Genomic DNA, 27477 nt, shown 5'->3' with positions numbered 1-27477 from the left:
GGCCAGGATCCATCCGTACTACGACAGTTACCTTCACGTTCCAGGTCAGGCTTCACCGTACTACGACAGTTACCTTCACGTTCCAGGTCAGGCTCCATCCGTACTACGACAGTTACCTTCACGTTCCAGTCGCGGCTTCCATCCGTACTACGACAGTTACCTTCACGTTCCAGGTCAGGCTCATCCGTACTACGACAGTTACCTTCACGTTCCAGGTCAGGCTTCATCCGTACTACGACAGTTACCTTCACGTTCCAGGTCAGGCTTCATCCGTACTACGACAGTTACCTTCACGTTCCAGGTCAGGCTTCATCCGTACTACGACAGTTACCTTCACGTTCCAGGTCAGGCTTCATCCGTACTACGACAGTTACCTTCACGTTCCAGGTCAGGCTCCATCCGTACTACGACAGTGACCTTCACGTTCCAGGTCAGGCTCCATCCGTCTACGACAGTTACCTTCACGTTCCAGGTCAGGCTCTCCGTCTACGACAGTTACCTTCACTTTGTTTCCAGTCAGGCTCCATCCGTACTACGACAGTTACCTTCACGTTCCAGGTCAGGCTCCATCCGTACTACGACGGCCTGCCGCTAAACTCTCCGCAGGCTTGTAACTACGTCCATGTGGCACGTGGCGAGTCGAACGCCAAACGATGCTGAGACAGCCAATCCATGGGTGGGTGGCACGTTTTTCATTTGTGCGAAAGTAAAAGTTATTGTTAATTCAGCAGGCTATGGTGTGAGGCAGGCTATGGTGTGAGGCAGGCTATGGTGTGAGGCAGGCTATGGTGTGAGGCAGGCTATGGTGTGAGGCAGGCTATGGTGTGAGGCAGGCTATGTTGAGGCAGGCATATGGGGTAGGCAGGCTTATGTGTGAGGCAAGGCTTATGATGTGAGGCCAGGCTATGGTGTGAGGCAGGCTAATGATGTAGGCAGGCTATGGTGTGAGGGCAGGCTATGGGTGTGAATCAGGCTATGTGTGAGGCAGGCTATGGTGTGAAGCAGCTATGGTGTGAAGCAGGCTATGTGTGAAGCAGGCTATGGTGTGAAGCGGCTATGGTGTAAGCGGGCTCTTAGAAGTGGCATCTTTATTGTCGGTACTGCTATCTTTGGTGTGCTTATCTTATCCATGTACAAGCGCTTCTTTTCCTACACCTTTTCCGATATTAAGTCATGCAAAAGTGTTAGATTGCATGAAGTTTTAAAATGTGTTCTGTCATTACAAAATGTGTGATGTTATATATTAATGATGTTATATATTAAAAAAAATTTTATCAGTCATCTTCCTCAAATTAAGGGGATGCAATCTTGCAATCTTTGCAAGCGGGAGGTAATCAGATTTGAATTGGTCCTCAACTCGCGGGTCAGTCATTTTATTCAGGGTAAGTGGAGTTAGCCGTGTGTAACCTGCCCCAGAGCAGGTTAGATCTGAAGAATACGTTTCTATGGCAACGCTAAAGTTAAGACACTTTCGGATGACCGGTTATCCTGAGTTGAACTCCGTTGCCTCGCTAACTCCTCAAACCTGCTTCGTAGGATACCCCTCTGGTGCTCTTGCCGAGTTCCTCAATGAGCTTGACATCTTGATGAGCTCATTTCCTGACGATGGCTCACCACTGGCGGCAGTGTAGCCTAGTGGTTAGACCGTTGGACTTAACATTATCTGAGTATGGAGTTCAAACCCCCGAGCTGACAAGGTACAAATCTGTCGTTCTGCCCCTGAACAGGCAGTTAACCCACTGTTCCTAGGCCGTCATTGAAAATAAGAATTTGTTCTTAACGACTTGCCTGGTTAAATAAAGGTTAAATCAAAAAAAACTCATCGTACTTGGTAACTTCAACCCTTCCGACGGCTGACTTCAATTCATTTCCTTCCCCCGCTTTCTTTCCAGTCCTTTCCTCTTTGACGTCACCCTTTCCCAGTCACCTCCCAGTCACCTCCCAGTCACCTCCCACTCACAAGGCCGGCAATACACTCTTGACCTCATCTTCACTAGAGGCTGATCGCCTGCTAATCTCACTGCAACCCCCTCCGATATGTCTGATCACCACTACTTTGTCTCCTTTCCATCTCTCCCCCAGCCACTACCCATTCAGACCCATATGGTCATGCAATGCCACATTCTTCGCCCTCTCTCTCTATCCCACTACTCTCTCCTTTTCTCTCCTATACTCTCTTCCTTCTGCTAAATGCTTCTCCCTCTTGTCTCCTGACTCTGACTCTTCGGCCCTACTCTTCTTTGTTAGACTCTCTGTCCCCTTTCTTCCTGGCCCGACCACCGGCTGAGTGACTCACTGCGCGCAGCTGAGCGGAAATGGTGGAAAAATTGACCTTCTGGAGGGCCTATCATCCTTCCACTCTACTTTCTCCTCCTCTGTTTACGCTGCTAAGCTGCTTTTTATCACTCTACATTTCAAGCTTCTTCCTTCAACCCTGAAACTCTTCTCCACTTTCTCCTCCCTCTCTGTGGAGGACTTTGTCAACCACTTTGAAAAAAAATGGTTGACAACATCCGCTCCTCATTCACTCAGCCTGCTGAGTCCAGTGGTCCTACTCACATAGATCTCCCCTCAAGAAACCAACACTCGTCAGGACAGTGGGATAAATGTGACGTGTTGTCTCACCTAACTATCTGGAGATGAATGTACTGACTATGACTGAGATATGTGGTTGACCCATCTAGCTATCTGGAGATGAATGCACTGACTAGGACTGGTCCACCTAGCTATCTGGAGATGAATGTACTGACTGACTGGTCCACCTAGCTACCTGGAGATGAATGCACTGACTGTGACTGGTCCACCTAGCTATCTGAAGGTGAATGTACTGACTATGACTGGTCCACCTAGCTATCTGGAGATGAATGCACTGACTATGACTGGTCCACCTAGCTATCTGAAGGTGAACGCACTGACTATGACTGGTCCACCTAGCTATCTGAAGGTGAATGCACTGACTATGACTGGTCCACCTAGCTATCTGAGGTGAATGCACTGACTATGACTGGTCCACCTAGCTATCTGGAGGTGAATGCACTGACTATGACTGGTCCACCTAGCTATCTGAAGGTGAATGCACTGACTATGACTGGTCCACCTAGCTATCTGAAGGTGAATGTACTGACTATGACTGGTCCACCTAGCTATCTGGAGATGAATGTACTGACTATGACTGGTCCACCTAGCTATCTGGAGATGAATGCACTGACTATGACTGGTCCACCCTAGCTATCTGGAGATGAATGTACTGACTAGGACTGGTCCACATAGCTATCTGGGGATGAATGTATTGACTAGGACTGAGATATGTGGTTGTCTCACCTAGCTATCTGGAGATGAATGCACTGACTATGACTGGTCCACCTAGCTATCTGGAGATGAATGTACTGACTATGACTGGTCCACCTAGCTACCTGGAGATGAATGCACTGACTGTGACTGGTCCACCTAGCTATCTGAAGGTGAATGTACTGACTATGACTGGTCCACCTAGCTATCTGGAGATGAATGCACTGACTATGACTGGTCCACCTAGCTATCTGAAGGTGAACGCACTGACTATGACTGGTCCCACCTAGCTATCTGAAGGTGAATGCACTGACTATGACTGGTCCCACCTAGCTATCTGAAGGTGAATGCACTGACTATGACTGGTCCACCTAGCTATCTGGAGGTGAATGCACTGACTATGACTGGTCCACCTAGCTATCTGAAGGTGAATGCACTGACTATGACTGGTCCACCTAGCTATCTGAAGGTGAATGTACTGACTATGACTGGTCCACCTAGCTATCTGGAGATGAATGTACTGACTATGACTGGTCCACCTAGCTATCTGGAGATGAATGCACTGACTATGACTGGTCCACCCTAGCTATCTGGAGATGAATGCACTGACTAGGACTGGTCCACCTAGCTATCTGGAGATGAATGTACTGACTATGACTGAGATATGTGGCTGTCCCACCTAGCTATCTGAAGATGAATGTACTGACTATGACTGTGATATGTGGTTGTCCCACCTAGCTATCTGGAGATGATTGACTATGACTGGTCCACCTAGCTATCTGAGGTGAATGTCTGACTATGACTGGTCCACCTAGCTATCTGAAGGTGAATGTACTGACTATGACTGGTCCACCTAGCTATCTGAAGGTGAATGTACTGACTATGACTGGTCCACCTAGCTATCTGAAGGTGAATGTACTGACTATGACTGGTCCACCTAGCTATCTGAAGGTGAATGTACTGACTATGACTGGTCCACCTAGCTATCTGAAGGTGAATGTACTGACTATGACTGGTCCACCTAGCTATCTGAAGGTGAATGTACTGACTATGACTGGTCCACCTAGCTATCTGAAGGTGAATGTACTGACTATGACTGGTCCACCTAGCTATCTGAAGGTGAATGTACTGACTATGACTGGTCCACCTAGCTATCTGAAGGTGAATGTACTGACTATGACTGGTCCACCTAGCTATCTGAAGGTGAATGTACTGACTATGACTGTGCTTCTCCACCTGCATTGCTTGCTGTTTGGGGTTTTAGGCTGGGTTTCTGTACAGCACTTTGAGATATCAGCTGATGTACGAAGGGCTATATAAATAAATTTGATTTGATTTGACTGGTCCACCTAGCTATCTGAAGGTGAATGTACTGACTATGACTGGTCCACCTAGCTATCTGAAGGTGAATGTACTGACTATGACTGGTCCACCTAGCTATCTGAAGGTGAATGTACTGACTATGACTGGTCCACCTAGCTATCTGGAGGTGAATGTACTGACTATGACTGGTCCACCTAGCTATCTGGAGGTGAATGTACTGACTATGACTGGTCCACCTAGCTATCTGGAGGTGAATGTACTGACTATGACTGGTCCACCTAGCTATCTGGAGATGAATGTACTGACTAGGACTGGTCCACATAGCTATCTGGGGATGAATGTATTGACTAGGACTGAGATATGTGGTTGTCTCACCTAGCTATCTGGAGATGAATGTACTGACTAGGACTGGTCCACCTCGCTATCTGAAGATGAATGTACTGACTATGACTGTGATATGTGGTTGTCCCACCAAGCTATCTGGAGATGAATGTACTGACTATGACTGGTCCACCTAGCTATCTGAAGGTGAACGTACTGACTATGACTGGTCCACCTAGCTATCTGAAGGTGAATGTACTGACTGGAAGCCTCTCTAGATAAGAGGGATGACTAAAATGTAAAACATTAGCCTGGTCCCAGATGTTTGAGGTCTTGCCAACTCCTATGGTTTGTCGTTACAATGACCGTTGGAGTGGGCAGGATTGTCCAAACCGACCAGGCTAGCTAGGTCAACATGACAATTACCCAACAACTCAAAAACACTCCATCAAATCAAACACCCATATTTACATTGTGTTCTGAGGAAGTCAGACTGCCCTACAATGTCTCTTACTGTGTAAATAATCTTGGGTTGTAATTCTATGCGGCGTTGTTGTGTTACTCCTAGGAATGTTTGCCCAAGCAAGGCCTTTCCTGGTGTTATCTGTTTTAAAAACAAAATGGCAGGCTTGGAAATGGGATTGAGACTGAAATGGCGCAGAGTAAACATGTTTAATTGTGCCGAGTTGAGATACTCCTTTGAGTAATCGTATGTATTATGTCAAGTGAGTTTTGTAATGGGCTAGCAGGTACGAGTAAACATTTTTAAATGGACTACTATTTGCATATATATATTTTTTAAACAATAGGCTAAATCAATGATATCCAGGAGCCACGATGCTGTCAAGTGTGGGAGTCCTAGCCTACGTCACATCCTAAGAAATCTCACTGAAAACTCATTCCCACCACAGTTGTTTGTAGACTTCTCATTGAGTCTTTAAACCAGAACACGAGTTCAACCAGTTCATTCAGACAGCGTCTCTCTCCTATTGGTCTGCTTTTAGCAGCATCCCCATAGTTACCATCCCATAGTTACCACTGCTAGCATTCTCCCAGGTCAACTGTCTGTTTTAGGGAATTGTCTGTGTCCCCAAAAAGGCTCCCTTTTCCCCTATTAAGTGCACTACTTTTGACCCAGGGTCCTTATCAAATGTAGTGCACTATATCGGGATTAAGGGTGCTATTTGGGATGCACTCAATTTGCTTTTGTTAGCCGTCTAGCCTAGATGGTAATAACAAGGATTTACATAGGCTGCTATGTATGGACTGACTCTGTGAGCATTTACCTTCTAGCCTTCCCACTGAGACGGCTTAGACCAGAACCGGTGTGGCATTGACCTGTTGTTATGTAACTAGACCCACTGAGATGGTTTAGACCAGAACCGGTGTGGCATTGACCTGTTGTTATGTAACTAGACCCACTGAGACGGCTTAGACCAGAACCGGTGTGGCATTGACCTGTTGTTATGTAACTAGACCCACTGAGACGGCTTAGACCAGAACCGGTGTGGCATTGACCTGTTGTTATGTAACTAGACCCCTGAGACGGCTTAGACCAGAACCGGTGTGGCATTTACCTTCTAGCCTTCCCCCTGAGACGGCTTAGACCAGAACCGGTGTAGCATTTACCTTCTAGCCTTCCCCCTGAGACGGCTTAGACCAGAACCGGTGTAGCATTGACCTGTTGTTATGTAACTAGACCCCCTGAGACGGCTTAGACCAGAACCGGTGTGGCATTTACCTTCTAGCCTTCCCCCTGAGACGGCTTAGACCAGAACCGGTGTGGCATTTACCTTCTAGCCTTCCCCTGAGACGGCTTAGACCAGAACCGGTGTAGCATTGACCTGTTGTTATGTAACTAGACCCCCTGAGACTGCTTAGACCAGAACCGGTGTAGCATTGACCTGTTGTTGTTATGTAACTAGACACACTGAGAGGACTTAGACAAGAACCGGTGTAGCATTTACCTTCTAGCCTTCCCCCTGAGACGGCTTAGACCAGAACCGGTGTAGGCATTTACCTTCTAGCCTTCCCCCTGAGACGGCTTAGACCAGAACCGGTGTGGCATTGACCTGTTGTTGTTATGTAACTAGACCCACTGAGACGGCTTAGACCAAGAACCGGTGTGGCATTGACCTGTTGTTGTTATGTAACTAGACCCACTGAGACGGCTTAGACCAGAACCGGTGTGGCATTGACTGTTGTTGTTATGTAACTAGACCACTGAGACTGCTTAGACCAGAACCGGTGTGGCATTGACCTGTTGTTGTTATGTAACTAGACCCACTGAGACGGCTTAGACCAGAAACCGGTGTGGCATTGACCTGTTGTTATGTAACTAGACCCACTGAGACGGCTTAGACCAGAACCGGTGTGGCATTGACCTGTTGTTATGTAACTAGACCCACTGAGACGGCTTAGACCAGAACCGGTGTGGCATTGACCTGTTGTTATGTAACTAGACCCACTGAGACGGCTTAGACCAGAAACCGGTGTGGCATTGTGCTGCTGCTGTTGGTATGTGAAGGAACATTACTCCGCCAGTCGGTCCATATGATGGGGTGTTGGGGATGTATCAAGCCCTCATTATTCCATATGGGGGCTAGAGGAGGGAGGAAGAAGAGGGAGGGAGGAAGGGGGAGGGGGGTGGAGGGAGGGAAGAAGTGGAAGGGGGGTTTAGGAGGGAGGAAGAAGAGGGGTTTAGGAGGGAGGAAGGAAGGAGAGGGGTAGTGGAGGGAGGAAGGAAGGAGAGGGGTAGTGGAGGGAGGAAGGAAGGAGAGGGGTAGTGGAGGAGGAAGGAAGGAGAGGGGTAGTGGAGGGAGGAAGGAAGGAGAGGGGTAGTGAGGGAGGAAGGAAGGAGAGGGGTAGTGGAGGGAGGAAGGAAGAGAGGGGTAGTGGAGGGAGGAAGGAAGGAGAGGGGTAGTGGAGGGAGGAAGGAAGGGAGGAGGGGGGTAGGAGGGAGGAAGGAAGGAGAGGGGTAGTGGAGGGAGGAAGGAAGGAAGGAGAGGGGTAGTGGAGGGGAAGGAAGGAGAGGGGTAGTGGAGGAGGAAGGAAGGAGAGGGTAGTGGAGGGAGGAAGGAAGGAGAGGGGTAGTGGAGGGAAGGAAGGAAGAGAGGGGTAGTGGAGGGAGGAAGGAAGGAGAGGGTTAGTGGAGGAGGAAGGAAGGAGAGGGGTAGTGGAGGGAGGAAGGAAGGAGAGGGGTAGTGGAGGGAGGGAGGAAGGAAGGAGAGGGGTAGTGGAGGGAGAAGGAAGGAGAGGGGTAGTGGAGGGAGGAAGGAAGGAGAGGGTAGTGGAGGGAGGAAGGAAGGAGAGGGGGGTAGTGGAGGGAGGAAGGAAGGAGAGGGGTAGTGGAGGGAGGAAGGAAGGAGAGGGGTAGTGGAGGGAGGAAGGAAGGAGAGGGGTAGTGGAGGGAGGAAGGGAAAGGAGAGGGTAGTGGAGGGAGGAAGGAAGGAAGGAAGGAAGGAAGGAGAGGGGTAGTGGAGGAGGAGAAGGAAGGAGAAGGAAGGAGAGGGGTAGTGGAGGGAGGAAAAAGGAAGGAAGGAAGGAAGGAGAGGGGGAGTGGAGGGAGGGAGGAAGGAAGGAAGGAGAGGGGTAGTGGAGGGAGGAAGGAAGGAAGGAGGAAGGAAGGAGAGAGGGTAGTGGAGGGAGGAAGGAAGGAAGGAAGGAAGGAAGAGAGGGGTAGTGGAGGAAGGAAGGAAGGAAGGAGAGGGTAGTGGAGGGAGGAAGGAAGGAAGGAAGGAAGAAGGAAGGGGTAGTGGAGGAGGAAGGAAGGAAGGAAGGAAGGAGAGGGGTAGTGGAGGGAGGAAGGAAGGAAGAAGGAAGGAAGGAGAGGGGTAGTGGAGGGAGGAAGGAAGGAGAGGGTAGTGGAGGGAGGGAAGGAAGGAAGGAAGGAAGGAGAGGGGTAGTGGAGGGAGGAAGGAAGGAAGGAAGGAAGGAGAGGGGTAGTGGAGGGAGGAGGAAGGAAGGAAGGAGAGGGTAGTGGAGGGAGGGAGGAAGGAAGGAAGGAAGGAAGGAGGGAGGGAGGAAGGAAGGAAGGAAGGAAGGAGAGGGTAGTGGAGGGAGGAAGGAAGGAAGGAAGGAAGGAGAGGGGTAGTGGAGGGAGGAGGAAGGAAGGAAGGAAGGAGAGGGGGTAGTGGAGGAGGAAGGAAGGAGAGGGGTAGTGGAGGAAGGAAGGAAGAAGGAGAGGGGTAGTGGAGGAAGGAAGGAAGGAGAGGGGTAGTGGAGGGAGGAAGGAAGGAAGGAAGGAGAGGGGTAGTGAAGGAAGGAGAGGGGTAGTGGAGGGAGGGAGGGAGAAGGAAGGAAGGAGAGGGGTAGTGGAGGGAGGAAGGAAGGAAGGAAGGAGAGGGGTAGTGGAGGGAGGAAGGAAGGAGAGGGGAGTGGAGGGAGGAAGGAAGGAAGGAAGGAAGGAGGGGGGGAGTGGAGGGAGGGAAGGAAGGAGAGGGGGGTAATGAAGGAAGGAAGGAAGGAAGGAAGGAAGGAGGGAAGGAAGAAGGAGAGAGGTGTAGTGGAGGGAGGGAGGAAGGAAGGAGAGGGGTAGTGGAGGAAGGAAGGAAGGAGAGGGGTAGTGGAGGGAGGGAGGAAGGAGGAAGAAGAGGGGTAATGAAGGGTCTGTACAGTGGTCTGTACACTCTGTTTTTAATGTTGACATCTTGACACTTCCTTCATAGCAGTGGTCTGTACTCTCTCTCTTTTTAATGTTGACATCTTGACACTTCCTTCATAGCAGTGGTCTGTACACTCTCTGTTTTTAATGTTGACATCTGAAAACATGCTAGTCTGAGAACATGTTATGTAAACGTTAGTTATAGTCTACACAGATGTATATAGGATCCCAACTGAGTAGTATAGTGTGTCGACTGTTACTATATTTATAGGGGACAATGCACACGAATCAATTTTACAATAATATAACATCCATGTAAGTGTGCCCGGGGTTAGCCAAAAGCTAATTAGCATCCGTAGTCCCTGGGCAGGTAAGGGCCTTTACACAGCCACAATACAACATACCATTACATCCAATAATATATCATTCTAACGACATCAACAACAACAAGAGTCGTCCTACGTATGAGGAACCACAGCACAGGTTTGGATTGATGTTGAGCTATGTTTTCAATATAACAACAAACACAATAATCAATGCAGCTTCTCAAGTCCATGGGCATCGCATTCTACATATTGTAGCTCTAACAGAGAATACCCATGTTTACCGTGTGGAAAAGGGACAAGGCGATCCCCTCTAGTTACTGCCCTTGTATTCCTGGTGGGGCTTTCCTTCAGCATGATATACTGGCATAGAGGTGGAGGGGGCAAACACCATGCAGGATCTAGAAGACGAGGGCTTTCCTTCAGCGTGCAGGATCTAAAAGACAAGGGCTTTCCTTGATATGGCAGGATCTAGAAGACGAGGGCTTTCCTTCAGCGTGCAGGATCTACAAGACAAGGGCTTTCCTTCAGAGTGCAGCAGATCTAGAGACAAGGGCTTTCCTTCAGCGTGATATAGAGGTGGAGGGGCCAACACCATGCAGGATCTAAAAGACGAGGGCTTTTCCATCAGCGTGATATAGAGGTGGAGGGGGCAACACCATGCAGGATCTAAAAGACAAGGGCTTTCGTTCAGCATGCAGGATCTAAAAGACAAGGGCTTTCGTTCAGCGTGATATACCGGCATAGAGGTGGAGGGGGCAACACCATGCAGGATCTAAAAGACAAGGGCTTTCGTTCAGCGTGATATACCGGCATAGAGGTGGAGGGGCAAAACCATGCAGGATCTTAAAGAGGCTTTCATCTAATCTATATACTGCTTATTAAAGCTATCCAGACATATACCAATTATGTTTGTAAATGTTATGACAATAGTGGTAACTGTTTTTGGTTTGTGATCAAAAATCTGAAGTGTTTTGTTTCTGTAGAGTGATTCAATTGGTTGTCACATGCTGGTCACAAGCAGAAACATCACAGCAGGCCGAAGGAAAGGCAGAGGAAGGAAAGGCCTTTTTATTCGAACCTAAAGTTGGATAATCCGTAACCGTGTTGACCACCACCTTCGTCACATGTTTCTTACAAGTCGGAGTCCAAAAGGACGGCGAGAGAAGTTAGACTTTCAGGTTCTTCCCCCATCTCAACCAGAACGTCCGGTCTTGTCGATTTTTATTAAAATGGCGGTTAAGAATTAGTCATCCATTTTTTTATATATTTTTTAGAAACATGTACCATAGCTTTAGTTAACTTGTTAACAACTAGTTTTTTTTTTGTGTACATACAGAACTGTATCGTCACATACATCTGCATGTTAAGAACAAATTCTTATTTACAATGACGGCCTACCTACCTTGTCAGCTCGGGGGATTCGATCTAGCAACCTTTCGGTTACTAGACCAACCTGCCGCCCCTATATACCGGTGTGTAGACTACTACTACATTGATGCTAGTCATTTAGCAGACGCTCTTATCCAATTTACAGTAGAGGGCTTTACATTATCATACTGGCCCCCCACCGTGGGAACCGAACCCACAACCCTGGCATTGCAAGCGCTATGCTCTTCCAACTGAGCTACACGGGACCACCTCCTCTGTTGGGATTCTATATAGCTGTGTGTAGACTAGTACTCTGTTGGGATTCTATATAGCTGTGTGTAGACGAGTCCCCTGTTGGGATTCTACACACAGGTGTATAGACTACTTCTGAGCAGTAGTAGCAGTCTACACAGGTATATAGAATCCCAATGTAGTAATAGTTATAACATTGGGGTCCCACAAGGGTCAATATTAGGCCCCCTTCTGTTTACCATCTATATAAAATGATCTCCAACAAGTTAACTAGTTATATTTTAATATTTTGTATTTATTTCAAATGTATGTCAATAGTGAAAGGTTCTGAGGGAGCTACGGTGAAGCTTTGTCTTCAATTAAAAGTTGTTTGTAAAGATGAGTTCAGTTCCCTGCAAGAGAACCTTAACATTGAATCATTTAAATTATTATTTTCTCTCGTCTTTCTCTGCCTCTGACCTGTCTCATTTGCTCTCTGACCTCCCTTTCTCCCACTTCTCCCACTTCTTCCCTCTCTCCCACTTCTTCCCTCTCTCCCACTTCTCCCTCTCTCCCCCTTCTCCCTCTCTCTCCCTTCTCCCTCTCTCCCTTCTCTCTCCCTTCTCCCTCCCTTCTCCCTCCCTCCCCCCTTTCTCTCTCTCTCTCTCTCTCTCTCTCTCCAGGTTTGAACACTCTAAAGAAGAAGTGCCTGGGCCCAAGCTGTTGCTGCCACCCCCTGCCTCCGCCCTTCTCACTCCTACGTCCCTCGCCGCCAGCGCTCCAGCCCCCGTTCCCAGTGGATCGGCGGGTGGTGAGTCGGCAGACGGCCCAGAGAACCCTCATGGATCAGGCGCAGGGGACTGGGTTATGGCGGCAGAGTTTGTACCAGGCCAGCCATACTATTGTGGAAGGGGTAAGTGTGTCTAGGAACCTTGTGACAGAGCCTACTTGTACATAATTACACATTATTATTCTTATTGAAATGATTAAGTTAATGTGCCTTAACATGTAACACGTACCGATAGCAAGGTGCAGCCTGTCTGGTCCAGTCATTCAACGCGGTGATCTTTACCACGTCGTGATTGTTGTCACACTGGCTGGTCCTCATTCAGGACCCAGGCTGCTAAAGCTTCTCTTAACCCCAGAGCCATGTTGTCTCAATGTGATCAATTAATCGTGCAGCCCTACTGGCTTCTACAAGGTTCGAAAGCGTTCCACAGGGATGCTGGTCCATGTTGACTCCAATGCTTCCCACAGTTGTGTCAAGTTGGCGGATGGTCCTTTGGGTGGGTGGACCGTTCTTGACACACATGGAAACTGTTGAGCTTGGAAAAACCCAGCAGCGTTGCAGTTCTTGACACAAACCGGTGCGTCTGGCACCGACCATACACCCTGTTCCAAAGGCACATAAAATATGTTGTCTTGCCCCATTCACCCTCTGAATGGCACACACACAATCCGTCTCAATTGTCTCAAGGCTTAAAAAAAATAGTTCTTTAACCTTTCTCCTCCCCTTCATCTACATCGATTTGAAGTGGATTAACAAGTGACATCAATAAGGGATCGTAGCTTTCACCTGGATTCACCTGGTCAGTCTATGTCATGGAAAGAGCAGGTGTTCATAATGTTTTGTACAGTGTGTATAGGGAATAGGATGCTGTTTGGGACTGGTGTCCTTAGCTAGCTCAACTGTGGAAGTGGAGGGGAGAGCAACGCTACGGTCAAAAANGGAAGGAAGGAAGGAAGGAGAGGGGTAGTGGAGGGAGGAAGGAAGGAAGGAAGGAGGGAGGGGGGTTGGTCGGTGGAGGAGGAAGGAAGGAGAGGGGGTAGTGATAGGAAGGAAGGAAGGAAGGAAGGAAGGAGAGGGTAGTGGGGGGGGAGGGAGGGGAAGAAGGAGAGGGGTAGTGGAGGAAGGAAGGAAGGAGAGGGGTAGTGGAGGGAGGGAGGAAGGAGGAAGAAGAGGGGTATGAAGGGTCTGTACAGTGGTCTGTACACTCTGTTTTTAATGTTGACATCTTGACACTTCCTTCATAGCAGTGGTCTGTACATTCTCTCTTTTTACTGTTGAAATCTTCGACACTTCCTTCATGAGCAGTGGTCTGTTACAACTCTGTTTTTAATGTTGACATCTGAAAACATGCTAGTCTGAGAAACTGTTATGTAAACGTTAGTTTATAGTCTACACAGATGTATATAGGATCCCAACTGAGTAGTTAGTATAGTGTGTCGACTGTTACTATATTTATAGGGACAATGCAACACGAATCACTTTTACAATAATATAACATCCATGTAAAGTGTGCCCGGGGTTAGCCAAAAGCTAATTATCATCCGTAGTCCCTGGGCAGTAAGGGCCTTTACACAGCCACAAACAACATACCATTACATCCAATAATATATCATTCTAACGACATCAACAACAACAAGGAGTCGTCCTACGTATGAGGAACCACAGCCACAGGTTTGGATTGATGTTGAGCTATGTTTTCAATATAACAAAAACACAATAATCAATGCAGCTTCTCAAGTCCATGGGCATGCATTCTACATATTGTAGCTCTAACAGAGAATACCCATGTCTACCGTGTGGAAAAGCGGACAAGGCGATTCCCCTCTAGTTACTGCCCTTGTATTCCTGGTGGGGCTTTCCTTCAGCATGATATACTGGCATAGAGGTGGAGGGGGCAACACCATGCAGGATCTAGAAGACGAGGGCTTTCCTTCAGCGTGCAGGATCTAGAAGACGAGGGCTTTCCTTCAGCGTGATATAGAGGTGGAGGGGGCAACACCATGCAGGATCTAAAGACAAGGGCTTTCCTTCAGCGTGCAGGATCTACAAGACAAGGGCTTTCCTTCAGAGTGCAGGATCTAGAAGACAAGGGCTTTCCTTCAGCGTGATATAGAGGTGGAGGGGGCAAACACCATGCAGGATCTAAAAGCTGAGGGCTTTCCTTCAGCGTGATATAGAGGTGGAGGGGCAACACCATGCAGGATCTAAAAGACGAGGGCTTTCCTTCAGCGTGATATAGAGGTGGAGGGGGGCAACACCATGCAGGATCTAAAAGACAAGTGGCTTTCGTTCAGCATGCAGGATCTAAAGACAAGGGCTTTCGTTCAGCGTGATATACCGGCATAGAGGTGGAGGGGGCAACACCATGCAGGATCTTAAAGAGGCTTTCATCTAATCTATATACTGCTTATTAAAGCTATCCAGACATATATCAATTATGTTTGTAAATGTTATGACAATAGTGGTAACTGTTTTTGGTTTGTGATCAAAAATCTGAAGTGTTTTGTTTCTGTAGAGTGATTCAATTGGTTGTCACATGCTGGTCACAAGCAGAAACATCACAGCAGGCCTCCAGAGGAAGGAAAGGCCTTTTTATTCGAACCTAAAGTTGGATAATCCGTAACCGTGTTGACCACCACCTTCGTCACATGTTTCTTACAAGTCGGAGTCCAAAAGGACGGCGAGAGAAGTTAGACTTTCAGGTTCTTCCCCCATCTCAACCAGAACGTCCGGTCTTGTCGATTTTTATTAAAATGGCGGTTAAGAATTAGTCATCCATTTTTTTATATATTTTTTAGAAACATGTACCATAGCTTTAGTTAACTTGTTAACAACTAGTTTTGTTTTTTAGTGTACATACAGAACTGTATCGTCACATACATCTGCATGTTAAGAACAAATTCTTATTTACAATGACGGCCTACCTACCTTGTCAGCTCGGGGGGATTCGATCTAGCAACCTTTCGGTTACTAGACCAACCTGCCGCCCCTATATACCGGTGTGTAGACTACTACTACATTGATGCTAGTCATTTAGCAGACGCTCTTATCCAATTTACAGTAGAGGGCTTTACATTATCATACTGGCCCCCCACCGTGGGAACCGAACCCACAACCCTGGCATTGCAAGCGCTATGCTCTTCCAACTGAGCTACACGGGACCACCTCCTCTGTTGGGATTCTATATAGCTGTGTGTAGACGAGTCCCCTGTTGGGATTCTACACACAGGTGTATAGACTACTTCTGAGCAGTAGTAGCAGTCTACACAGGTATATAGAATCCCAATGTAGTAATAGTTATAACATTGGGGTCCCACAAGGGTCAATATTAGGCCCCCTTCTGTTTACCATCTATATAAAATTATCTCCAAGTTAACTAGTTATATTTTAATATTTTGTATTTATTTCAAATGTATGTCAATAGTGAAAGGTTCTGAGGGAGCTACGGTGAAGCTTTGTCTTCAATTAAAAGTTGGGTTTAAGATGAGTTCAGTTCCGTGCAAGAGAACCTTAACATTGAATCATTTAAATTATTATTTTCTCTCGTCTTTCTCTGCCTCTGACCTGTCTCATTTGCTCTCTGACCTCCCTCTCTCCCACTTCTCCCACTTCTCCCTCTCTCCCACTTCTCCCTCTCTCCCACTTCTCCCTCTCTCCACTTCTCCCCTCTCTCCCACTTCTCCCTCTCTCCCCCTTCTCCCTCTCTCCCCCTTCTCCCTCTCTCCCTTCTCCCTCCCTCCCTTCTCTCTCCCTTCTCCCTCCCTCCCCCCTTCTCCCTCCCTCCCCCCTTTCTCTCTCTCTCTCTCTCTCTCTCTCCAGGTTTGAACACTCTAAAGAAGTGCCTGGGCCCAAGCTTTTGCTGCCACCCCCCTGCCTCTGCCCTTCTCACTCCTACGTCCCTCGCCGCCAGCGCTCCAGCCCCCGTTCCCAGTGGATCGGCGGGTGGTGAGTCGGCAGACGGCCCAGAGAACCCTCATGGATCAGGCGCAGGGGACTGGTTTATGGCGGCAGAGTTTGTACCAGGCCAGCCATACTATTGTGGAAGGGGTAAGTGTGTCTAGGAAGCTTGTGACAGAGCCTACTGTACGTAATTACACATTATTATTATTATTATTCTTATTGAAATGATTAAGTTAATGTGCCTTAACATGTAACGCGTACCGATAGCAAGGTGCAGCCTGTCTGGTCCAGTCATTCAACGCGGTGATCTTTACCACGTCGTGATTGTTGTCACACTGGCTGGTCCTCATTCAGGACCCAGGCTGCTAAAGCTTCTCTTAACCCCAGAGCCATGTTGTCTCAATGTGATCAATTAATCGTGCAGCCCTACTAGCTTCTACAAGGTGTCGAAAGCATTCCACAGGGATGCTGTCCCATGTTTACTCCAATGCTTTCCCACAGTTGTGTCAAGTTGGCTGGAATGTCCTTTGGGTGATGGACCATTCTTGACACACATGGGGAAACTGTTGAGCTTGGAAAAACCCAGCAGCGTTGCAGTTCTTGACACAAACCGGTGCGCCTGGCACCTACTACCATACCCCTGTTCAAAGGCACATAAATATGTTGTCTTGCCCCATTCACCCTCTGAATGGCACACACACAATCCGTCTCAATTGTCTCAAGGCTTAAAAAAATAGTTCTTTAACCTTTCTCCTCCCCTTCATCTACATCGATTTGAAGTGGATTTAACAAGTGACATCAATAAGGGATCGTAGCTTTCACCTGGATTCACCTGGTCAGTCTATGTCATGGAAAGAGCAGGTGTTCATAATGTTTTGTACAGTGTGTATAGGGAATAGGATGCTGTTTGGGACTGGTGTCCTTAGCTAGCTCAACTGTGGAAGTGGAGGGGAGAGCAACGCTACGGTCAAAATGACACCATGTTACTACGGTCAAAATGACACCCTGTTACTACGGTCAAAATGACACCCTGTTACTACGGTCAAAATGACACCCCTGTTACTACGGTCAAAATGACACCCTGTTACTACGGTCAAAATGACACCCTGTTACTACGGTCAAAATGACACCCTAGTTACTACGGTCAAAATGACACCCTAGTTACTACGGTCAAAATGACACCTGTTACTACGGTCAAAATGACACCCTAGTTACTATGGTCAAAATGACACCCTAAGTTACTATGGTCAAATGACACCCTAAGTTACTATGGTCAAAATGACACCCTAAGTTACTATGGTCAAAATGACACCCTAAGTTACTATGGTCAAATGACACGCTAGTTACTATGGTCAAAATGACACCCTAGTTACTATGGTCAAAATGACACCCTAAGTTACTATGGTCAAAATGACACCCTAAGTTACTATGGTCAAAATGACACCCTAAGTTACTATGGTCAAAATGACACCATAGTTACTATGGTCTTAATCCGTGCGCTCTGTACAGAATAGAGTTCCATTTGAGAGGCAGATGGTGTCCTTAGCTAGCCCAACTGCTGACCGGGTGAGTTTGTGCCAGTCTGTCAGGGTGTCCTCAGCTTCGGCCACTGATATGCCAACAGTGCCAGTCGCTGCCAACTTCTGCCATGGTGTGGACACGGTGTGAAATGAAAGCCTTTATGGATGATTGAATGTAGCGATCTTTGTTTGTCCCTCCTGTCTCCCTGTAGGATGGACATGATGTACTGTCAGTGAGTCAATAAGACACTTTCAGTTTGTTCCCTCCTGTCTCCCTGTAGGATGGACATGATGTACTGTCAGTGAGTCAATAAGACACTTTCAGTCTGTCCCTCCTGTCTCCCTGTAGGATGGACATGATGTACTGTCAGTCAGCTACTAAGTCAGTACTTTTGGCCCCTGTGGGCACCGGTCAGAGGGATGGCTCTATATAGGAAAATGGGGCCATCTTGGAATACACCCCTTTCTGTTTGGTCTGCTGCCAAATGCTCCCCAATCCAGTCTCCCACTGAACAGGTGTATTTTTATCAGAGAGAGAGAGAGAGGCAGGCGGAGAGGGAGGGAGGGAGAGAGGGGAGGCGGAGAGGGAGAGAGGGGAGAGGGAGAGAGAGAGAGGCAGGCGGAGAGGGAGGGAGGGAGAGGGAGGGAACTCTTTTCTGGTTGATTTTGTTTCCTTTTGGGGGCATTTTAGCATCTTTTATTTACAAGTTGGTTTATAGACCACCAGACTCATGAGGTAAATAAATGACACCATTTTGTTGGCGCCAAGTCGATGACTGTTTCCATGTGTCTTAATAATGGTGTGTGTCTGGCTCGCTCACCTCTCTCTCTCTCTCTCTCTCCTTTTTGCTCACCTCTCTCTCTCTCTCCTTTTTGCTCACCTCTCTCTCTCTCTCCTTTTGCTCACCTCTCTCTCTCTCTCCTTTTTGCTCACCTCTCTCTCTCTCTCTCTCCTTTTTGCTCACCTCTCTCTCTCTCTCCTCTCCTTTTTGCTCACCTCTCTCTCTCTCTCTCTCCTTTTTGCTCACCTCTCTCTCTCTCTCCTTTTTGCTCACCTCTCTCTCTCTCTCCTTTTTGCTCACCTCTCTCTCTCTCTCTCCTTTTTGCTCACCTCTCTCTCTCTCTCCTTTTTGCTCACCTCTCTCTCTCTCTCTCCTTTTTGCTCACCTCTCTCTCTCTCTCCTTTTTGCTCACCTCTCTCTCTCTCTCTCCTTTTTGCTCACCTCTCTCTCTCTCTCTCTTTTTGCTCCTCTCTCTCTCTCTCCTTTTTGCTCACCTCTCTCTCTCTCTCCTTTTTGCTCACCTCTCTCTCTCTCTCTCCTTTTTGCTCACCTCTCTCTCTCTCTCTCCTTTTTGCTCTCTCTCTCTCTCTCTCTCTCCTTTTTGCTCACCTCTCTCTCTCTCTCTCCTTTTGCTCACTCTCTCTCTCTCTCTCTCCTTTTTGCTCACCTCTCTCTCTCTCTCTCCTTTTTGCTCACCTCTCTCTCTCTCTCTCTCCTTTTTGCTCACCTCTCTCTCTCTCTCCTTTTTGCTCACCTCTCTCTCTCTCTCTCCTTTTTGCTCACCTCTCTCTCTCTCTCTCCTTTTTGCTCACCTCTCTCTCTCTCTCTCCTTTTTGCTCACCTCTCTCTCTCTCTCTCCTTTTTGCTCACCTCTCTCTCTCTCTCTCCTTTTTGCTCACCTCTCTCTCTCTCTCTCCTTTTTGCTCACCTCTCTCTCTCTCTCCTTTTTGCTCACCTCTCTCTCTCTCTCTCTCCTTTTTGCTCACCTCTCTCTCTCTCTCTCTCCTTTTGCTCATCTCTCTCTCTCTCTCTCTCCTTTTTGCTCACCTCTCTCTCTCTCTCTCTCCTTTTTGCTCACCTCTCTCTCTCTCTCTCTCCTTTTTGCTCACCTCTCTCTCTCTCTCTCTCCTTTTTGCTCACCCTCTCTCTCTCTCTCTCTCCTTTTTGCTCACCTCTCTCTCTCTCTCTCTCCTTTTTGCTCAACTCTCTCTCTCCTCTCTCCTTTTTGCTCACTTCTTCTCTCCTCTCCTCGTCCTTTTTGCTCCCCTCTCTCTCTCTCTCCTTTTTGCTCACCTCTCTCTCTCTCTCTCTCTCCTTTTTGCTCACCTCTCTCTCTCTCGCCCTCTCTCTCGCCTCTCTCTCGCCTCTCTCTCGCCCTCTCCTCTTCCACCTCCCTCGTCAGACCTGGTGAAGTCTGAAGGGTCGGGGATGAGTCCTCTGATGGAGCGAGAGAAAGACCCGGCGGGAGACGATAAGGAGTTGAGGAAGACTCTGTGTCCCTACGCCGCCATGGGGGAGTGTCGCTACGGACTTAACTGTGCCTAATCTCCACGGTGACCGTGTGTGACATGTGCGGTCTGCAGGTGCTCCACCCCTCCAACGACGCACAGCGATCAGAACACACAAGGTAACGGTCCTGTCGACACACGCCCCTCCATCAGAACACACCTGTACCTGTCAACCCACGCCCCTCCATCAGAACACACCTGTACCTGTCAACCCACGCCCCTCCATCAGAACACACCTGTACCTGTCGACACACGCCCCTCCATCACAACACACCTGTACCTGTCAACCCACGCCCCTCCATCAGAACACACCTGTACCTGTCAAACACACGCCCCTCCATCAGAACACACCTGTACCTGTCAACACACGCCCTCCATCAGAACACACCAATCAAGATGCATTTGTGAGGCGTTAGGATTAATGTAACTCAGCTGTGTGGTACTTAGTCTCCATGTTTTATATAATACGGTCTCCGTGTTTTATATACTACCGGTCTCTGTGTTTTATATACTACCGGTCTCCGTGTTTTATATACTACCGGTCCTCCGTGTTTTATATACTACCGTCTCCGTGTTTTATATACTACCGGTCTCCGTGTTTTATATACTACCGGTCTCCGTGTTTTATATACTACCGGTCCTCCGTGTTTTTATATCTACCGGTCTCCGTGTTTTATATACTACGCGGTCTCCGTGTTTTATATACTACCGGTCTCCGTGTTTATATACTACCGGTTCCCGTGTTTTATATACTACCGGTCTCCGTGTTTTATATACTACCGGTCTCCGTGTTTTATATACTACCGTCTCCGTGTTTTATATACTACCGGTCCCCGTGGTTTTATATACTACCGGTCTCCGTGTTTTATATACTACGGTCTCCGTGTTTTATATACTACCGGTCTCCGTGTTTTATATACTACCGGTCTCCGTGTTTTATATACTACGGTTCCGTGTTTTATATACTACCGTCCTCCCGTGTTTATATACTACCGGTCTCCGTGTTTTTATATACTACCGGTCTCCGTGTTTATATACTACCGGTCTCGTGTTTTATATCTACCGGTCTCCGTGTTTTTATATACTACCGGTCTCCGTGTTTTATATACTACCGGTCTCCGTGTTTTATATACTACCGGTCTCCGTGTTTTATATACTACCGGTCTCCGTGTTTTATATACTACCGGTCTCCGTGTTTTATATACTACCGGTCTCCGTGTTTTATATACTACCGGTCTCCGTGTTTTATATACTACCGGTCTCCGTGTTTTATATACTACCGGTCTCCGTGTTTTATATACTACCGGTCTCCGTGTTTTATATACTACCGGTCTCCGTGTTTTATATACTACCGGTCTCCGTGTTTTATATACTACCGGTCTCCGTGTTTTATATACTACCGGTCTCCGTGTTTTATATACTACCGGTCTCCGTGTTTTATATACTACCGGTCTCCGTGTTTTATATACTACCGGTCTCCGTGTTTTATATACTACCGGTCTCCGTGTTTTATATACTACCGGTCTCCGTGTTTTATATACTACCGGTCTCCGTGTTTTATATACTACCGGTCTCCGTGTTTTATATACTACCGGTCTCCGTGTTTTATATACTACCGGTCTCCGTGTTTTATATACTACCGGTCTCCGTGTTTTATATACTACCGGTCTCCGTGTTTTATATACTACCGGTCTCCGTGTTTTATATACTACCGGTCTCCCCGTGTTTTATATACTACCGGACTCGTGTTTTAATTACTACCGGTCTCCCGTGTTTTATATACTACCCGGTCTCCCGTGTTTTATATACTACCGGTCTCCGTGTTTTATATACTAACTACCGGTCTGCTTTATATACTACCGGTCTCCGTTTATACCTACCGGTCTCCGTGTTTATATACTACGGTCTCCATCGGTCCTCCGTGTTTATATATACAACCGGTCTCCATCGGTCTCCGTGTTTTATTATACTACCGGTCCACGGTTCGTGTTTTATATACTACCGGTCTCTCATCGGTCCTCCGTGTTTTATACTACTGACCGGTCTCCATCGGTCTCCCGTGTTTTATATACTACCGGTCTCCATCGGTCTCCGTTTTTTATAACTACCGGTCCTCCATCGGTCTCCGTTTTTATATACTACCGGTCTCCATCGGTCTCCGTGTTATATACTACCGGTCTCCATCGGTCTCGCGTGTTTTATTATACTACCGGTCTCCATCGGTCTCCGTGTTTTATATACTACCGGTCTCCATCGGTCTCCGTGTTTTATATACTACCGGTCTCCATCGGTCTCCGTGTTTATATACTACGGTCTCCATCGGTCTCCGTGTTTTTACTATACTACCGGTCTCCATCGGTCTCCGTGTTTTATATACTACCGGTCTCCATCGGTCTCCGTGTTTTTATATACTACCGTCTCCATCGGTCTCCGTGTTTTATATACTACCGGTCTCCATCGGTCCTCCGTGTTTTATATACTACCGGTCTCCATCGGTCTCCGTGTTTTATATACTACCGGTCTCCATCGGTCTCCGTGTTTTATATACTACCGGTCTCCATCGGTCTCCGTGTTTTATATACTACCGGTCTCCATCGGTCTCCGTGTTTTATATACTACCGGTCTCCATCGGTCTCCGTGTTTTATATACTACCGGTCTCCATCGGTCTCCGTGTTTTATATAATACCGGTCTCCGTGTTTTATATAATACCGGTCTCCGTGTTTTATATAATACGGTCTCCCGTGTTTTATATAATACCGGTCTCGCGTGTTTTATATAATGACCGGTCTCCGTGTTTTATATAATACCGGTCTCCGTGTTTTATATAATACCGGTCCGTGTTTTATATAATACCGTCTCGTGTTTATATACTACCGGTCTCCGTGTTTTATATACTACCGGTCTCCGTGTTTAATATACTACCGGTCTCCGTGTTTTATATATACCCGGTCATCCATCGGTCTCCGTGTTTTATATACTAACCGGTCTCCATCGGTCTCCGTGTTTTATATACTACCGGTCTCCATCGGTCTCCGTGTTTTATATACTACGGTCCTCCATCGGTCTCCGTGTTTTATATACTACGGTCTCCATCGGTCTCCGTGTTTTATATACTACCGGTCTCCATCGGTCTCCGTGTTTTATATACTACCGGTCTCCATCGGTCTCCGTGTTTTATATACTACCGGTCTCCATCGGTCTCCGTGTTTTATATACTACCGTCTCCATCGGTCTCCGTGTTTTATATACTACCGGTCTCCATCGGTCTCCGTGTTTTATATACTACCGGTCTCCATCGGTCTCCGTGTTTTATATACTACCGGTCTCCATCGGTCTCCGTGTTTTATATACTACCGGTCTCCATCGGTCTCCGTGTTTTATATACTACCGGTCTCCATCGGTCTCCGTGTTTTATATACTACGGTCTCCATCGGTCTCCGTGTTTTATATACTACCGGTCTCCATCGGTCTCCGTGTTTTATATACTACCGGTCTCCATCGGTCTCCGTGTTTTTATATACTACCGGTCTCCATCGGTCTCCGTGTTTTATATACTACCGGTCTCCATCGGTCTCCGTGTTTTATATACTACCGGTCTCCATCGGTCTCCGTGTTTTATATACTACCGGTCTCCATCGGTCTCCGTGTTTTATATAATACCGGTCTCGCGTGTTTATATAATACCGGTCTCCGTGTTTATATAATACCGGTCTCCGTGTTTTATATAATACCGGTCTCCGTGTTTTATATAATACCGGTCTCCGTGTTTTATATAATACCGGTCTCCGTGTTTTATATAATACCGGTCTCCGTGTTTTATATAATACCGGTCTCCGTGTTTTATATAATACCGGTCTCCGTGTTTTTATATAATACCGGTCTCCCGTGTTTTAATATACTACCGTCTCCGTGTTTTATATACTACCGGTCTCCGTGTTTTATATACTACCGGTCTCCATCGGTCTCCGTGTTTTATATACTACCGGTCTCCATCGGTCTCCGTGTTTTATATACTACCGGTCTCCATCGGTCTCCGTGTTTTATATACTACCGGTCTCCATCGGTCTCCGTGTTTTATATACTACCGGTCTCCATCGGTCTCCGTGTTTTATATACCCGGTCGTCCATCGGTCTCCGTGTTTTATATACTACCGGTCTCCGTGTTTTATATACTACCGGTCTCCGTGTTTTATATACTACCGGTCTCCGTGTTTTATATACTACCGGTCTCCGTGTTTTATATACTACGGTCTCCGTGTTTTATATACTACGGTCTCCGTGGTTTATATACTACCGGTCTCCGTGGTTTATATACTACCGGTCTCCGTGTTTTATATAATACCGGTCTCCGTGTTTTATATACTACGGTCTCCGTGGTTTATATACTACGGTCTCCGTGGTTTATATACTACGGTCTCCGTGGTTTATATACTACGGTCTCCGTGGTTTATATACTACGGTCTCCGTGGTTTATATACTACGGTCTCCGTGGTTTATATACTACGGTCTCAGGTGGTTTATATACTACGGTCTCAGGTGGTTTATATACTACGGTCTCAGGTGGTTTATATACTACGGTCTCCGTGGTTTATATACTACGGTCTCCGTGGTTTATATACTACGGTCTCCGTGGTTTATATACTACGGTCTCCGTGGTTTATACACTACGGTCTCCGTGGTTTATATACTACGGTCCCCGTGTTTATACACTACGGTCTCCGTGGTTTATATACTACCGGTCTCAGTGTTTTACTGTCAGATACTGTATTTATATACTACAAAGTATCCGTGTTCTAGAATTGAGACACTTAACCATTTCCAATGGCTTCATCATTGTTTTGTTATCTGCCCCGTGATGGTTTCTGGTGGTTAACTTGTTTTGGTTTCCCCTCAGGCTTCATAATGCATTATAGTGGTTAGCTATACCTTTAGTACCCTCCCCCCAGGCTTCATAATGCATTATAGTGGTTAGCTATACCTTTAGTATTACCCCAGGCTTCATAATGCATTATAGTGGTTAGCTATACCTTTAGTATTACCCCCAGGCTTCATAATGCATTATAGTGGTTAGCTATACCTTCAGTATTACCCCCAGGCTTCATAATGCATTATAGTGGTTAGCTATACCTTCAGTATTACCCCCAGGCTTCATAATGCATTATAGTGGTTAGCTATACCTTTAGTACCCCCCCCCCCCCCCAGGCTTCATAATGCATTATAGTGGTTAGCTATACCTTTAGTATCCCCCCCAGGCTTCATAATGCATTATAGTGGTTAGCTATACCTTTAGTATCCCCCCCCCAGGCTTCATAATGCATTATAGTGGTTAGCTATACCTTTAGTACCCCCCCCCCCAGGCTTCATAATGCATTATAGTGGTTAGCTATACCTTTAGTACCCCCTCAGGCTTCATAATGCATTATAATGGTTAGCTATACCTTTAGTATTACCCCCAGGCTTCATAATGCATTATAGTGGTTAGCTATACCTTTAGTATTACCCTCAGGCTTCATAATGCATTATAGTGGTTAGTTATACCTTTATCCTCCACCCCCAGGCTTCATAATGCATTATAGTGGTTAGCTATACCTTTATCCTCCACCCCCAGGCTTCATAATGCATTATAGTGGTTAGCTATACCTTTAGTATCCCCCCCCCCAGGCTTCATAATGCATTATAGTGGTTAGCTATACCTTTGTTATTCCTCTTCAGGCTTGCATCGAGGCCCATGAGAAGGACATGGAGCTGTCGTTTGCCATCCAGCGCAGTAAGGACATGCAGTGTGGCGTGTGTATGGAGGTGGTGTTTGACAAGGCCAACCCCAGTGAGAGACGCTTCGGCATCCTGTCCAACTGCTGCCACTGCTACTTGCCTCAAGTGCATCCGCAAGTGGAGGAGCGCCAAGACGTTCGAGAGCAAGATCATCAAGTAAGGATGTCGTTTTTATTATCCCGAGGGACAAGATCATCAAGTAAGGAAGTAGTGTTTATTGTCCCTCGGGACAAGATCATCAAGTAAGGAAGTAGTGTTTATTATCTCGAGGGACAAGATCATCAAGTAAGGAAGTCGTTTTTATTATCCCGAGGGACAATAAATTTTGCAGCGCGTAGTAAAAAATACAATGAACACAATGACAATAAATATCGACCTAAAACCAAAGCAGTGTATGCTGCAGTATGTAGAGGAGACGGCCACTACAGCTTATTGAGGTAGAGGAGACGACCACTACAGCTTGTTGAGGTAGAGGAGACGACCACTACAGCTTGTTGAGGTAGAGGAGACGACCACTACAGCTTGTTGAGGTAGAGGAGACGACCACTACAGCTTGTTGAGGTAGAGGAGACGACCACTACAGCTTGTTGAGGTAGAGGAGACGACCACTACAGCTTGTTGAGGTAGAGGAGACGACCACTACAGCTTGTTGAGGTAGAGGAGACGACCACTACAGCTTGTTGAGGTAGAGGAGACGACCACTACAGCTTGTTGAGGTAGAGGAGACGACCACTACAGCTTGTTGAGGTAGAGGAGACGACCACTACAGCTTGTTGAGGTAGAGGAGACGACCACTACAGCTTGTTGAGGTAGAGGAGACGACCACTACAGCTTGTTGAGGTAGAGGAGACGACCACTACAGCTTATTGAGGTAGAGGAGACGACCACTACAGCTTATTGAGGTAGAGGAGACGACCACTACAGCTTATTGAGGTAGAGGAGACGACCACTACAGCTTATTGAGGTAGAGGAGACGACCACTACAGCTTATTGAGGTAGAGGAGACGACCACTACAGCTTATTGAGGTAGAGGAGACGACCACTACAGCTTATTGAGGTAGAGGAGACGACCACTACAGCTTATTGAGGTAGAGGAGACGACACCTGTTTAGAGTGTTGTGTTGGGTCACGTTCAACTAAACCTCTCTCTCTCTCTTCCCAGGTCCTGTCCCGTCCAACTAAACCTCTCTCTCTCTCTTCCCAGGTCCTGTCCAGAGTGTCGGATAACGTCCAACTTCGTCATCCCCAGTGAGTACTGGGTGGAGGACAAGGAAGACAAGCAGAAACTGATACAGAAATACAAGGATGGCATGGGGTAAGATATGTACTGATGATAGGAGGGGGTAAGATATGTACTGATGATAGGAGGGGGGTAGGATATGTACTGATGATAGGATGGGGGTAAGATATGTACTGATGATAGGAGGGGGTAAGATATGTACTGATGATAGGGGGGGTAAGATATGCACTGATGATAGGAGGGGGGTAAGATATGCACCGATGATAGGAGGGGGGTAAGATATGCACCGATGATAGGAGGGGGGTAAGATATGTACCGATGATAGGAGGGGGGTAAGATATGTACCGATGATAGGAGGGGGGTAAGATATGTACCGATGATAGGAGGGGGGTAAGATATGTACCGATGATAGGAGGGGGGTAAGATATGTACCGATGATAGGAGGGGGGTAAGATATGTACCGATGATAGGAGGGGGGTAAGATATGTACCGATGATAGGAGG

At 47.2% G+C, this 27477-nt stretch overlaps 1 pseudogene; it reads left to right on the top strand.

Annotated features, from left to right (window-relative positions):
• Positions 1-27074, top strand: part of LOC116360576 (probable E3 ubiquitin-protein ligase makorin-1) — a 42356-nt pseudogene extending 15282 nt beyond the window's left edge.
• Positions 27075-27477: the final 403 nt, after the last annotated feature.

Source organism: Oncorhynchus kisutch, unplaced genomic scaffold, assembly GCF_002021735.2.
Source record: "Oncorhynchus kisutch isolate 150728-3 unplaced genomic scaffold, Okis_V2 Okis09a-Okis19a_hom, whole genome shotgun sequence".
In the NCBI taxonomy this organism is placed as follows: Eukaryota; Metazoa; Chordata; class Actinopteri; order Salmoniformes; family Salmonidae; genus Oncorhynchus; species Oncorhynchus kisutch.
The sequence above is the reverse complement of the archived record's forward strand: the minus strand, read 5'-3'. Positions and strand labels throughout refer to the sequence as shown.